Here is a 14193-nt window from a genome sequence, read left to right on the forward strand (position 1 = left end):
GGCCGTCGCATTTTCAATTTGCAATGCTGATAAGATGGAAATACCCGAGCGGATTTGTAAGTCGAGCGGCGGCGTAATCGGCTTCGCCGCGGCGGACGATGAAAGCGATCCGGTCCCCCACGCCCCTCGAGGGCCGTGTAATTTTTCGCGTTTTTCTTTTCCACCGCGTGGACATTTTTCTGCGAGCATCGAGGGAGAGAAGAACGGGAACGGCACGACGAACGGCGAAAAAAGACGAACGGCTGACGTGGTCTCGCGATTGTTTCGACGTCGTTCCACGTAATTAGGTTCTCGCTGTGGGAAATGCCAGGGAAACGTTCCCGATGACTTGGCGAGCGGTTAATGCTATGTGAGACTCTGCGTCTGGCTACCGTAATTTACAATTAATTGAACGCTGGTTCGCTAATTAAGAATCTTTCGCAAGTAAAACTCATGAATCCAGGGAATTGTTTTTAGATAACAATACCCACTTCCTCGTGGGTAACGCGGCTTCGATCTACCAATGAACGCGATCTCTCGTTACCTTATAACGAAATTGATGGGAATTCTTTACGTCATGGGAATAAAGACGATGCCTTTGGTATTCGTGGAAATGTGGCGGATATTTAAATAAAATACGTATAAAGAAAAGAGATACATCGAACTGGTAAAAGATATCATCGTCTTGCATAACAGGAAAAAGCCGTAATAATGTTACATTATGACACAGGTACTTACGTACCCGGCGAAACAAATCGAATCTCCAAAGTAACTTATGTAACGTCTCGAAAGCGAGCGTTCGTACACGTTCAAGCCGTTCACCGTCCTCGGAACGAGGTGAGCGAGCGCGTTTTCGGGTACACGTGATTCGCATTCGCACCTGCGCACCCGTATTTTCGAGTGGAGAACGCGGTGAACGCGTTCCGGGAAACGGTGGATTCGAGTCAGGGGTACCACTGACGCATCGGATTCTTCCATTCATAAAATCGAGATGCGAACGCGGCGCGCATACGCGCTCGCTTCAGCCAATGGTAACGCGGGCATCGGCAGCAGCGCGTTCGAGAAACGCGATGCACCGCGTCGAGTTCGCACTTGAATTGAATCTTGGTCGAGTGGTGCCCGTTCGTCAATGAATCGTACCAGCCGCGCGATTTAACAAGCGTGGATTCCTGGCCTTCGTTCCCAGCCGAATCGGTGTCAATTGCTGTTCTAATAACGGGGAGAATGCACGCGACGCTGCGCCGTCGATGCTACCATTCTGGTTGACGTAACGAAAGCCAATTAGGATAGCGATCGCTATCAGATGGCTAGAGCGAAGATCGATGTTCACAATTAATGGAATTAATGTATTCGACGCTTTCGAAATACCCATTTCCGTGGAATCTCTCGGCGATATCCTGTTCTCGAATCTTGATGGATTCTGGGTACATCTTAATTGAAAACTCGACGACGCTCGGAAGCAAGAGTTCGCGATGCTATGAATCATTTTTCTGGTCACGCTAGTTGCGCCGCGGCCTTTTTATTTCGCCGGAGATTAGCGAATCGCTGGGGATCGCGTATCAAAATGAGTATTTAAGATGTCACGGAAGATTGATAAACAGGAATAAAATTAAACTGGCGCGCGCGCACGCTCTGCCGTGCCGTCGATGGTAATATTTTACTGTTAGATAAAAAGATCCGCGGGCACAGTGATTTTCCGCCGCTATAATCTGTCCCATTTAAATCAAGATTAGACCGACACAGCGACCGTTGCATTCAAATCGAGATATTACGGCGGAGATCGCGGTGCAACCTGAATTATCAGCCGCCATAAATCTCTAATGCACCGCGTAAGGACATAATGAATAGATAATAAACACTTTTGCACGTACAAAGTGCTTAACTTTATTAGGTAATTGCACGTTCCATCATGACTTTTTCCGGCCAGCCAGAATTTAGCCCCGATTATCTGGAGTAGCGGTGTTCTTGTTTATAACCGTGCATGAAATATCGCGCGGCGTTGTTCTATCGGCGTTCGCCTTCTCATTCCTGAGGATCGCCGTCTCGCAAACGTCGGCCAACCGAGCGAAATTTATTAACCTCCCCGCGGATAGATTCGAAGCTTATACAATTATTACCAGAATTCCTTTCCCTTCCCTACGCGCGGCATTTAAATACACAGTTTCGTTTTAAGACACCTCTAAACGCCTGTTCGGAACACCTTCGCATTCCTTTCGCATTCCTGAAAAACAAGCTCCACGACAGGCTCCGGCCAGGTGAATTCTACCCGTGTTGTACAGCAAAATTCTACGCGCTTCTCCCAGCAACCGTAACATTTAAGCGACACCGTCCGAATCGTTTCTCAATAGAAAACGTTCGAATCCACCGATCAGTTCATTTTTTATACGCTTCCAAGCATATTATACAACCGCAATCTCGTTACCAAACCCATCCAACACGATCGCTTTCACAACACCATCCTACCTCCGCCTCAATCAACGTTCATCGAAACGACAAGCACCGCCTGAAACTCAATCTCGATGAATCAATATGTATGATTTCTCAGAAATCGATTTCAAGCCATTCCTACTTCGACTCTAATTAACGACCGAACGAGCGACGCGAGTCAAGCAGCGCGTAAAGGGTGAACTTTTACACGGTCCCATCGCCACGACGTAACGACACGCAGCTGACATTTTTCGACCCAACGCCTTTCGCCGTTACGTACCAAACGGACGTCCTCGCGAGGCGTACGAAGGAACGAGACCATCGACTCGCTCCGTTCTTCGCGCGTTTTTCCCCGTCCCAGGGATCGCTGACGGGGGTCTTCAAATTAACGAGGTACGAACGTAATCTCGGCGGCGAACGCATCCGACACACCCAACCGGATGTACGGCAGTCCCACAGTTCCACCCACACGGGCGAATGCTTTGGCTTCCACGTGCGGGGCAACGGCGGATACCTCTCTGGCTGCAACACGCAGCTGCGTGCATATAAGCGCGTGCAATTCACGGCGCGCCGCCGACTGAGGACACACGGCGCGCGCGTATAACCTGGCCGACCGACCGGGAGATGAAGAGTGAAAGTAACGAGAGAGGCCTGGCCTGGTACAAAGAAGTCATTGAGGAATTCGAGGGAACGACAGCCACGGTCATTGGCCGGGGAAGGATTCTGCATTTCTGGCAAGGTTGCGGGGCTGTTGCCGCCGCCGCCACAGCCACCGCCGCCGCCATCGCCGCCGCCGCCGCCGTCGCCAGCGTCGTCGTCGTCGCTCAAGTGCAAGGTTAATTGCGGCTCTCGCGTTAATCAAGCTATCGAACGCAAGGCTAACCGCATTCGAACGTGCACGACATGCCGATAATGTTCCCGATATATAGTTGAATATTAATTTTCGATCTCCCGCGACCCTAGGTGGTCTATTATTAAACGGTTATTTAAACCCTGCGCTGGCCTTTTCCCTCGCGTTCTCCACGTTTTTGTTTTTCCGCGCGCGAGCGATAATGCCTCGTTGATATCGATGACAGAGGGACACGGTCGAACGGGACCGTTCGCTCGCCGTGTGCCCGCGTTGGCGATTGATTAACAATTGATCCGTTTAGAGGCAGATTTAATAACCCCCGTATCTTTCCATCTGCGAATGTCGCCGTCGTATCCTGAGATTATTAATGTTGCCATTCGTCGTTAGATGTATGGTAATGAGTATATTATTATATCACCCGTGTTACTTTGTAGACAATTTTTCATTCGCCAGCGTTCGTTCCGTAACGGATATCGACTAACACTGTGGTCCTGTATCTCTAATTACGTCCACTCTACGCTTCGTGGAAACGTAAAACGCGTATCGCTTCATTGAATTTCAATTAATCACGTTAGGCTGCTTTAAATTACCATAAACGCGTCATCGTTAAAGGATTAAACGTTTGAGGCGGTTGGAGGCTCCGGGACGTCTGAGAGTGAGCTTAGAGCGTGGACTTTAATCCCACGGTGGACACCGTCACGAAAAAGAGCCGACAGTTATTCGCTCGACGATTCCATTAGCGGCTAATAGTCGCTAACGCGGTGAGGCGAGTTTTCGATCGGGATCCTCGAAAAGAATCGTCGCGAAACTTGCCCCGAGGGTCGACGGAAACGAAATTGGGGGCCAAGGTCCCGATCGTCGGATAAATTAGCAATCACGCACAGGAGTCAGGCACGTTTGCGATCGCCTACTAACAGCTAATTCTCGGTCACGGGCCAGGCAAGTCCGCGCCGGAATTCCCGGCCATTCGTTATCCTAATTGGAAGATTCTTTCCGGATAAAGCGAGCCTTTTTTATATTCCTCGTCGATTCAACTCCGACCGCGGCGAGCGTCATGCCGCGTATTAATGTGTATTATCCAGTTAGGCGTTCTTCGGACTGTATTCTCCTATCGAACGGCGGCCATCGTCGAATTAAGGATCCCCGGAGGCACGCTCGTATGTCCACAGGAAACGGGAGAACCGTCTGATCGTCCCGATGCGAACGGCCTCTTAACCTGCGTCGAGTGAACTTTGATCCCAGGGCTGTTCGGTGAACGCCATATGTTTCTGCTTTTTCTACGGTGGTCGCATAGCTCCTTCTCTTCTTACGTTCTTCCGTACACGTTTATGGAGCCGAGTTTATGGGACCCAATAAAGTGTTTCCGACGATCAGCCTGTTTTTCGTAGCTACGATAACGGGCGTATCTGACATAATAATGTGTCTAAAAATATCTGTTTTGGTCAATACCAGAAGAATCATAAAATCGAAGACCAACCACGGATTGCTTTTTATTACCGATGAAACGATAAGCTCGAGTATTCTTTTCTCCGGAGGAAATAATTTTTTGAGACGTTCGCAACTTCCTCCGCGCTCGATAAAGTTTCAAGAAGCACGAGCGTTGTTCGAAATCGGATGAACCTGTTGAACGCGATAGCCCGCGAAGCACGAGATCGCTGGAACCGCGTCAAGTGGCATTTTCCACGGACGACGGGCGTCCCTGGGGAATTCACTTTGAACCAGCCTCTCGTATATTTTACCTGCACCATTCCGGCCCGCTCTATTTACCCATATACCGCGTTATTCGCGCGTTTACAATTTTATTTACGTTCCGCCTCCGTCTGTACGCGAACCTCTTGCTGTTCGCCGCAGATTTGCATGCGAACTTGAACGTTACGTAGGAATTCCAAGGCCGTGCGCGTCCTTTCCCTCGAATGCCCGCGAACGCGATTTTCTGCGCTCGCTCGACAGACTTTTAAACAAACCTGGCGATCACTGACGTATAATTACATAAAAAGGGAACAGAGTAAAACGGAGCGAAACGAAGCGGACAGAAATGGGAGATCGAAATAGCTAAAAATTACGCGGATCTCCATCGAATTGCGTAAAGAAAAGTGCAGCGGATCGCTCGCGGGGCAAGGAGAGCAATGCTAACGACGAGAAATGACTCATAGACCGCAAACCGTGAATGGCTGAAAGTCGATCGGGGCAATTACTTACGGTGCAAAAATCGGCACCGACCGCTACGCGTGTCGCTGGTTACATGATAACGTTTAAGCTGATTTCAGCCATTGAATGCAGATCGTGGCCAAGCCACGGGTCCCCCGGCTTTGTTAACCTTTCATTATTATGCATTGGAAATCGGCGAACGAGCAGGGGTACACCGCGGCGAACGTACGACTTCTCGCCGCTTATTAATTGTTCGCCCCGTTACTATTTATTCCTGGCGGGCATTTAACGGGGACATGTCAACCGGGGTGTAGCTGCGATTACCACTAACCGCGGCCGGTAAATTAAACACGCTCTAACGATCGCCGCGCTTTTAATTGCGTATAAAGTCGCGCGACATAGTTAACGTTTCGCGTTCCCACCGACGCTGGTAGCGCGATCAAGATATTACAGCAGGTGGCGTCGCCGGGGAGGAAGATTGCGATCGAGGCGATTACTATTAAGATCGGAGTAATAAACTCGAGCGACGTTTCTGTTTCTAACGTCGTTCATCCGGCCCGACGGGGGGAGATGATAATTTTACGCGCGCAATTAGCGCCACGTCGAACAACCGACAGCGAATTCATGAAGGGCGGCCGGTTATTAAAAACGATACCGCCCCCCGCTCGGTAGAATGTTGTAATTTCAAGTGGCCTAATAAATGTGTGACTCACCGCGCGGCCGCCCTGCCCGCCTCGTGTAAATTACATCTGGACATTAGATCGCGTTCAAGTAGCGCTGGAAATGATACCGGTCGTGGAACGCGACTCGGGATGCAACTTTGTACGAGATGCTCTTTTATTACCCCCGCCTTCGTTACCGAGGTTGCGCGATTCGTAATACGCGCACCGCACCTGCATTACCAAGCCAGAAGAAGCTTAAGCGCTACCAGCGAAACGGGAAATTCCCTGCTCGACCGCGTGGAACTTTCTAGAAAACCTCAGGATACCGTATTTTATCCTGTTTTCTAATTTACGAAAGATCATTCTCATTTCCTTCCTCCGCGTGTTTCTGTAATTTTATCGACACTTCAGGTAGACGCACAAAGTGTGCACTTTGTAATTATACGACGAAGGGAATAAAGTAGCAGTGATTATCTACAGCTGACAAACGGGGGTTGATGATAATAATTTGAGAGCGCGATAGAAAAGGTGGGAAACGAGCAGGTCTTTAACTTGTAATATTGTCGTTCCGATTAACGCGACAAACTTAGCGAAGCTGGCGTTAAGTATCGATTTTTAATAAGTTATCGCACGGTCTGATATTAATTTCGCTATTCACTGACCTAATATGATAACATAATCGTTCCCGCGATAAACACTATAATTTTCTTCGTTAGCTATAATCTAAGCGATGTTGGTTTAAAATGAATTTACTTAGTTTGCCCGTGCGTATTATATTTTCTTTTTATCGAGAAAGCCTTTTGCCAAGACTACAGCTGGTTATCGATTCCAAAGGAGAGGTATCTTATGTTAATCGTCGGGTAGTCGACTCGTGAACGGGACTCGAAGAAAATACGACTTCGTAAGAACCGATAAAACCACCTTTTTTTGCGCAAGATTAATGGAACAGCCGAGTCTACGAATTTTCGAAGAACCGCAGACCGTTAAAAACCGACGATCGTTCAGGCCGCAGTGGCTTTACCTTCGGACTTCCTGAGAAACTGTTTGCATTATATTTTCTACGCTTTTCGGCTACCGTATGAATAAAATATCGTGTTTTCCCTGTGACTCTGCGTTCGCATGAAATTACAATTTGTTATTCCACTCCGCCTCGCAACGCAGATCGAGGTAAACGTTTGCGAGGCAGAATTTTCAGAAAACATTTACGACGACCAGAGATACGCTTTATACCCTTCCGATCTATTCGAAAGTTTCAATTACGTCTTTACGCTTAAATAATTATCCGTTACCACCACTCGTAACCTCATGTAACGATATTCGATTACCGTTAGCCCTTGGTTCCCGTGCTGCGAAATATAAAACTGGTAATAAAGTTCAAACATTATTTTTCGGAAATTCGACGCCCGAAATGCCCGCCAATAAACTGTCCCGTAAAATAGCCGGAAATATAATTACCAACCTGTTATTCCCACCCACTGAATATTCATGAATCCTAAAAACAGAGACGTTTCGAAGGACAATCATTCGTTTGCGCTGAGATTCGTTCCGTTCGGGCAAAAATGAACGCGCGACTGCCGAATCGATCGTCGATCCGCGTAAAACTCGATCCCAGCGCTGGTACCAATGCATCACAGCATAAATCGTCTTCTGGAGTGACGCGCGACGCCGCGAGAGATTAAATCTTGGGATGCAAAATGAACAGGGTGAGTGCTAGAATGCGGCGCCTGAGCGCGACAACAGGAGGGGGGGATGAACGTTGGAATACGGAATGACATCCGGCTGGTTGCACTCGAGGTGGTTCCTGGTATCTCGAAATTCTTTGGAATTCCCTTGCACCCCCAACAGCGCTTCTTTCCGCGTACGTGATCTGTGCCACTACGTCGAGGATGAAAACGCGGATGGCCAAATCTCGACTCGACGATCACAGAATCGATCGTCGAGCCTCCAGAAAGTTAAATCGAAGAAGAGAATCGTCCCAAAAATAACGGGAACAGAATATCGAATTTCGTTTCATCCATAAAATAAATCGATAACCGATGGATGAAAATATCCTCGAGTGAGTGGTGCGAGCCAAGAGCGCGTTCAGATTTCCGGTGTTCGTATTTCGGAGCGTGGCTGATCTCAGCAATCTCAACACGCCCGAATCGAGCTACGTCCCACCCAACCTGTATACCATCGCATACTAATCCCTCTGCGACATACCTCGTCGCCTATACGCGGATCCCACTCAGCCCGCGTGTGCCTCGCCGCGGCATGCAAACTACGACCGTTCCCTATGCAAACTGCAACCTGTTCGCGAATTTATCTATACGGGACACCTTTATTTCCACGTGCACTCTCGAGAAGCCACCACGTTTCAGTAACAGTCCCGTGGACGGTCCCAATAATCGCGGGGCCGTTCGAGGAACAATTCCCAGCGAGCGCGCGCGACGGGGAACCGCGCTGGATTACACGCGACACCCCCGTGCGGTGCGTTACGCCCCGATTTTTCCGCATCGAAATCGATCGACAATGCCCGGCAGGTTTCCCACCCACCCTCTGGGCTCGACGCCGGGGCGTTGGGAATGCGATGCTTTAATGCAAATACGTTTCGCGCGGGTTCGGATGCGATAGGAACGCGTCGTGCTCGAGGTTGCGGATAATAATCAGAACGGAACGCGGCGACCTGAAGCGTAAACGTAAACGGTGACTGCGGTTCTCGCGAGCGCTCCGCTAGGCACTATCTGCATAGCTATCTGCCGATCTCCGGTGGTAACGCGCGTCTGTAGGTACGCGTAACCTCGCGGAATAAATTCGTGCCGGGACGTCGCTGGGGCTGATTGAAATTTTAAGCCGTCGAACGAACCCGGATTATGGGAACCGAGTAGTTCGCGCGCGGCTGCTTGACGACCGAGGCGGTTTCGCATTGTGCTCGCGAGTTTATTCGACTCGTCCGTGGAGCGTACGAAAGGAATAGTCGCGGTTGAAAGTTGCGAACGGGAGGAGAAGGATTCGTTGCAACGTGTTGATAGAATCTTCGCGCGGCCCGCTCTCCTGCGCGCGATTTACGCGGGGCATCGTTGCATCGTTTATTTTTACGCGCCGCGTAAATGGAGCCTGTCAGTGGAAAAGAAATATGTTAGAGAGGAGCTCGCGTACGTATTGTAAAAACATTCGTTTCACGTGTTTGCATAAGGAGATCGTGGAAGATTAGGAGAAGGAGCCGGGCTTCGCCTTTGTTGCAAGGAGGAACACTCGAGCGCGTTGTGTCCGTTGCTCAATAATTCGAATAAACTTTGCGGGGAGGTATTCTTGTCGTTTTACAAATTGCGCCGATTAAACGAAGCTTGGATCAACGACAGGCCTTCGACGCGCAAGCTGCAGATCCTCGAGCAGATGCCAGAATTCGCAGCTGCATCCGCGATGACGTGTCGCGACGACCGGCGAATTTCCAACGACCCTTAAAAGGATTTTTATTCGATGAAACGGTCCATGGTTTTTGCTCGTAGGCGTAGGTGCTGCAAATAGTCGACACGGATAACCGAGAGTCGAGATTTCGCACGATTATCGCCCCGAATCGGTTCAGAAAAAAGGTAATCCCATCAATTGTCGTCGAATCGTTCCCTTATGCGGACGTCCATTAGAAAACGTAGCACGAGGTTAAAACAGACATCATTTTGTAATTTAGTCGTCGAGGGTCAAACGATTTACAACAACTCCGGTAGATACGCGCATCAAGGAGAAGATGTACCGCGTTGCGTGTAACTAAATTATGCGTCGGGCATCGTGCCCGATGTAACAACCTTTCGTTCCGACTACTACCAATCGATTTCTACATCGGACTGAAACCACGCGCTCCGCCAGGATTTATGCGCGAGGTCGGCCAAAACGATCGGTCGTCATAAACTCACCGAAAGAAGTTGCCTAAAACGTTTACAATTTTTTCCTTTCCTCGTTCCCTGTTTAGCGAGGCGTCTAGAAATGGCACTCTCGTCACCCGGTGATGCAATTTCCCGAAGTACCTATCAAGTTTTTTACGTGGTCGCCGCGAACGATGCAAACTCACTTCGCACCTAAATATACTAATCGATGAATCCACGTTCTCTTTTCTGATTCAACTTCGAATGGGGGACTCGACGCGTTCTTTAATCGCTCTTTAACACCTTTCTCAGAAACCACTGCTGTTAAATCTTCACGAATCAACGATACCTACTTTGGAAATCGAATAAAAAATAGAGTAAGGAAGATTAATATTCGTTCTACTTATTGAAGCTACCAACTTGAATTTTTACGAAATTATACGTATCGATTCAGGTTTGCATCCAGTACGTGTCTCGCGAGAGGCGATACCTTGCATCGGCAAGAAATTTCAGCCGTGGTCTCGCGCAGAGGGGCGCAAAAACCGAGCTCACTTTCGGCGACCTACTGACTCACCTGTGCCAGGTGAACGTCGCAGAATCCGCCGCGATTCGTCGACCACAAAACACTTCCCCGCGATACACGATCATTAAGCAATAATCCGGGCCGAGTGATCGGGCACCCGGCCAATCTGTTGCACGATTTCTCCCTCCCACGCCTTCACCCAAGCAAACGGGTAGCTAGATCGCGTCCACGGAGGCGTAAATTGCGTAGGAATAATAGAAGCTGATGGCTGACACAATGAACGACATTCCCAAGCTTGACAATCCCCGCGCGACGGCATAATCGTTCCACGCGAAACGGTGCCTCGCCGTTGGCCACTTAATTAATTTACCCCGGCTAACATTCCTAAGCACTACGCTCTGTCCCTCCAACGAACCACTGAATGCTTCTCGATCGCTATTGCCCTACTTCCACGTGCTTTTTCTACCTACACTTTAAGAAATCATCGATTACTCCGCGTAGCAATCGTTGGAAGGTTCGCGTTCCTGGGAGACACTTTGCGCGAACGTGAATTAATTCCCGGAATGTCAGTGAGTAACTCGATAAGCACGTGATAAAAGGAAATGCAACTCGCGAGGAATTACTCGACGCGTTTCTGTTTTCCTTGAGTGAATCGGTTTCCCGGAAAAAATGATCTTTGCAACGTGTTCGCTGTAATTTACGGCTTATCCGAAATTGGAAAAAAGGTTGTGTGCTCGCGATACCAGAGAAGCGGAGGATCTGAAGAATTCTGTACGAAGTATTAACGACTGTGGTCGCCTCGCAAATATGAGAGTTTCAGGAAATCGAAACCATCGTTCCTGCTAACCATCAACGCGACTGCCGCACATCCTCCTTAACGTCGCGGACGTCTTCGTCGAAAGCCACTGAAACGCGTCGCAGCCAGCATCGACTGCTGTTCAGAGCGCATCGACGAACGGTGGAAAGATCGCCCCTAAATTTGGCACGGTCGAAACAAGTTTCGTCGATCGGTCTGGATTTTGAAGTTCGATGTTGACGAGTGCCGATATGGGATTTCTGCGAAACGGATGCACCGACTTAGCCTTTCGAAGACGATGAATCAAGGGAGCCTGTTCGTACCTTGTTCGCGGGGCTCCCTCGGAGCCGACCTTGCCGCGAATCCCTTGACCAAGCTCTCGGAATGACCGACGGTCGTTAACCAATTAATTTAGCCGATTAATTCAGCCGGACGGCCGGCGAATTACTTTCATTAATTAATTGCTCGCCAGCTTCGAAGCGAATTGTATATTATTCAGGGGAACGTTTGATCTACACGAGCTTTCGGCTTAAGTAACTGTTCATTATTTTAATTGGTTCATTAAACGGTTACGTTGGGGCGGACGATTAATTACAGGGTGAAACTAGATGGACTGCCGTTGCAAAAATGTTCCTTTTTCAAAATTCAAGTATATATCTTTAGTTATCTGTAGACCTCGACAGATTGTTATATATAGACTTTGACCACTAAACTGTGTAGTAGTTACCATTAAAAAATAGACGAATAAAGAATAGGAAAAGCTCTCTATCTACGTTACTATTTTATTATCAATTTACCAGGTACGTCTCGCCTATGACATATTTATGCACTCGCTAATATCTCGTCGCTACCTTCTCAATATCTCACCGTATCTGTATTCCACCCCAACTGCGGCGTGTACACTTTGTTAGGACGCACTCGCCGGTTCCAGCGAGTACCGTCTGTCCCATTAATTCCGGCTGTACAACGCAACCGCTTAATTAATTACCCGCGAAGCAATTAATTCGCTCATGGCTCCGTGCCGAGTAACACGGCTACAGAGGCTCGGCTATCTAGCGCGGCGGAAAAAAGCCGCACCGTTTCGCGTCGTTCGCCTAGAAAGAAGAGGCGGCAGCGCGATCAACGGCAAGCTGAGCAACAGATGACTTAAAACGGATCTCCGCCGTTTTTTGCGCTCGATGACACCAGCTTTTTTGCCCTTTTCCCGCGATCGTGCGAACCAAAGGGTTCGCGCGGTTCGCGCAAGGGAAACAGCCCTCGAGCCCACGCGTTCATCTTTTTTCTCTTTTCTTCTCGCGGTCGCTTCTGGCCTTTGACCTCCTTTGCTCCCCTCAGTGCCGCGAAATACCAGTGAAACGGAAGATCGAGGAGAAGGCTGTCGTTCGCGCAGCAATCGAGGAACGCAGAATACGATTCGATCGAAGGCTGAACTCTGCGGGGAGCTGCTTGACTGGAAGAGCAACCTTGGCCAAATCTCTTCGACTGCCGAGCTTCGTGAAATCCCCTGGGGATCCAAGTACGTGGACGAATATCAGAATCTCGATGAATGAGGTTCGACAAATTCAGAAACCCTGGGACACATTTCCAGGACTACCCAAACGAATTCTTAGCCAAGGTTAGAATACAACTGCAACTAAGAATCATCCTAATCTACGGAGAAAATTTTTAACCACGTAGCATCCATGAAAAGCCCTCAGTCACGGCTCCATCTCGATCATAGCCTAAACTATCTATACCATCTAACAAAACATTTCACTGAAGCCTCAGTCTTCTCACTCCGTCGTCGTAGTTCCTGCAAGGATGCTCGAGCAACGGAACAAGGAAAATAAGTGGTCGTCAGGTTTGAGGAAAATTCTGAGTCACGTAACGCCCCCGGGAAATGGTGGGAGGAATGACGGACTGCTTCCGCGTCGGCTCGTTTTTAGAAACAGCGTCCGGTGCGCGGACGGACCGATCGGCATCCTCCTGTTCGAGCGGCGCGAATATCACCCCGACGGTCGGCGTTGCAGCGTCGACATGCACCGGCGCGTCCGCACGCGGCTTAGACGGGCTGCATCGACGCACCGACACGTTCCAGAAGAAATAATTGCACCGCGGATACCGTGTACCGCGGCCACGTACAAGCTTTTGACTCCGGCGGACGTGGAACCGGTCGCGAGCGCCTTCTTTCACGTCCCACAGCCGCTGCCGCCGCTGCCACGACCCGTTTAATTCGATGGTCCGAGATTCCGGAACAGGTGTACCAATTTAGGCGATCGATGAGAGTAAGAGGGATTCCAACGAGATAACAATCGTCGATCGCTGGATCGTTTGCTGTCGATGCGAATCGAACGACACGGTATTTAGTTCGTTGGAGAACGCTGGCGAACGGAGTTCTGCTTGCGAGAACTTCGACGTTGGAGATGATAAAAGGAGGAAGAGAAAAATTAAGATTACTTACTGGATCGTTTCTAATTATCAACGATACGCTGCGAGTAGTACACAGTCGGTGGCTTATCGATGTGTGCGAGAACGAGTTCCGAGAGATAAAAGTTGAATAAGATTTCGCGTCAGGTCCGACGTCGATCGCGACGTTGAAAGGCGAGCCTCGAAGGCGAAAACTGGCCTGCGCTTTCGGGTGTCATTCAAGGCGTTTAGCCCTGCAGTCGAGGCCTCTAAAACAACTGTACCGCGTTAGGTAAAGGCAGGATAAAAAGAGAAGGCGCGGGGAGAAAAAGACGACGAGGCGGACCAAAACGTGTTTTGGAATCTTGCACGGCGATCACGCCGTCAGGTTCAATTTGTCGTGCACGCTCTCGGCGAGGGCATCGATAAAGCTGATGATCGATTCCTAACTGAACCGTGTTGTGTCGTGTTTGGGAAAGAGTTTTGTCGCGCGAACGAGATTGTATTAACGCTTGATTAAAACTGTCGCTTGCGCTCGGGAGTGATTAAAATTATCGAAATCTGCAATCGCTGTCGCAGGGGGA

At 49.3% G+C, this 14193-nt stretch overlaps 1 protein-coding gene across 2 annotated transcripts in view; it reads right to left on the minus strand.

Annotated features, from left to right (window-relative positions):
* The window catches only part of Cv-c (RhoGTPase activating protein), a 246395-nt gene that overhangs the window by 207099 nt on the left and 25103 nt on the right, over positions 1-14193 (minus strand). The gene's annotated exons all lie outside the window — the stretch shown is intronic.

This window comes from Xylocopa sonorina, chromosome 5, assembly GCF_050948175.1.
Source record: "Xylocopa sonorina isolate GNS202 chromosome 5, iyXylSono1_principal, whole genome shotgun sequence".
Lineage (NCBI taxonomy): Eukaryota > Metazoa > Arthropoda > Insecta > Hymenoptera > Apidae > Xylocopa > Xylocopa sonorina.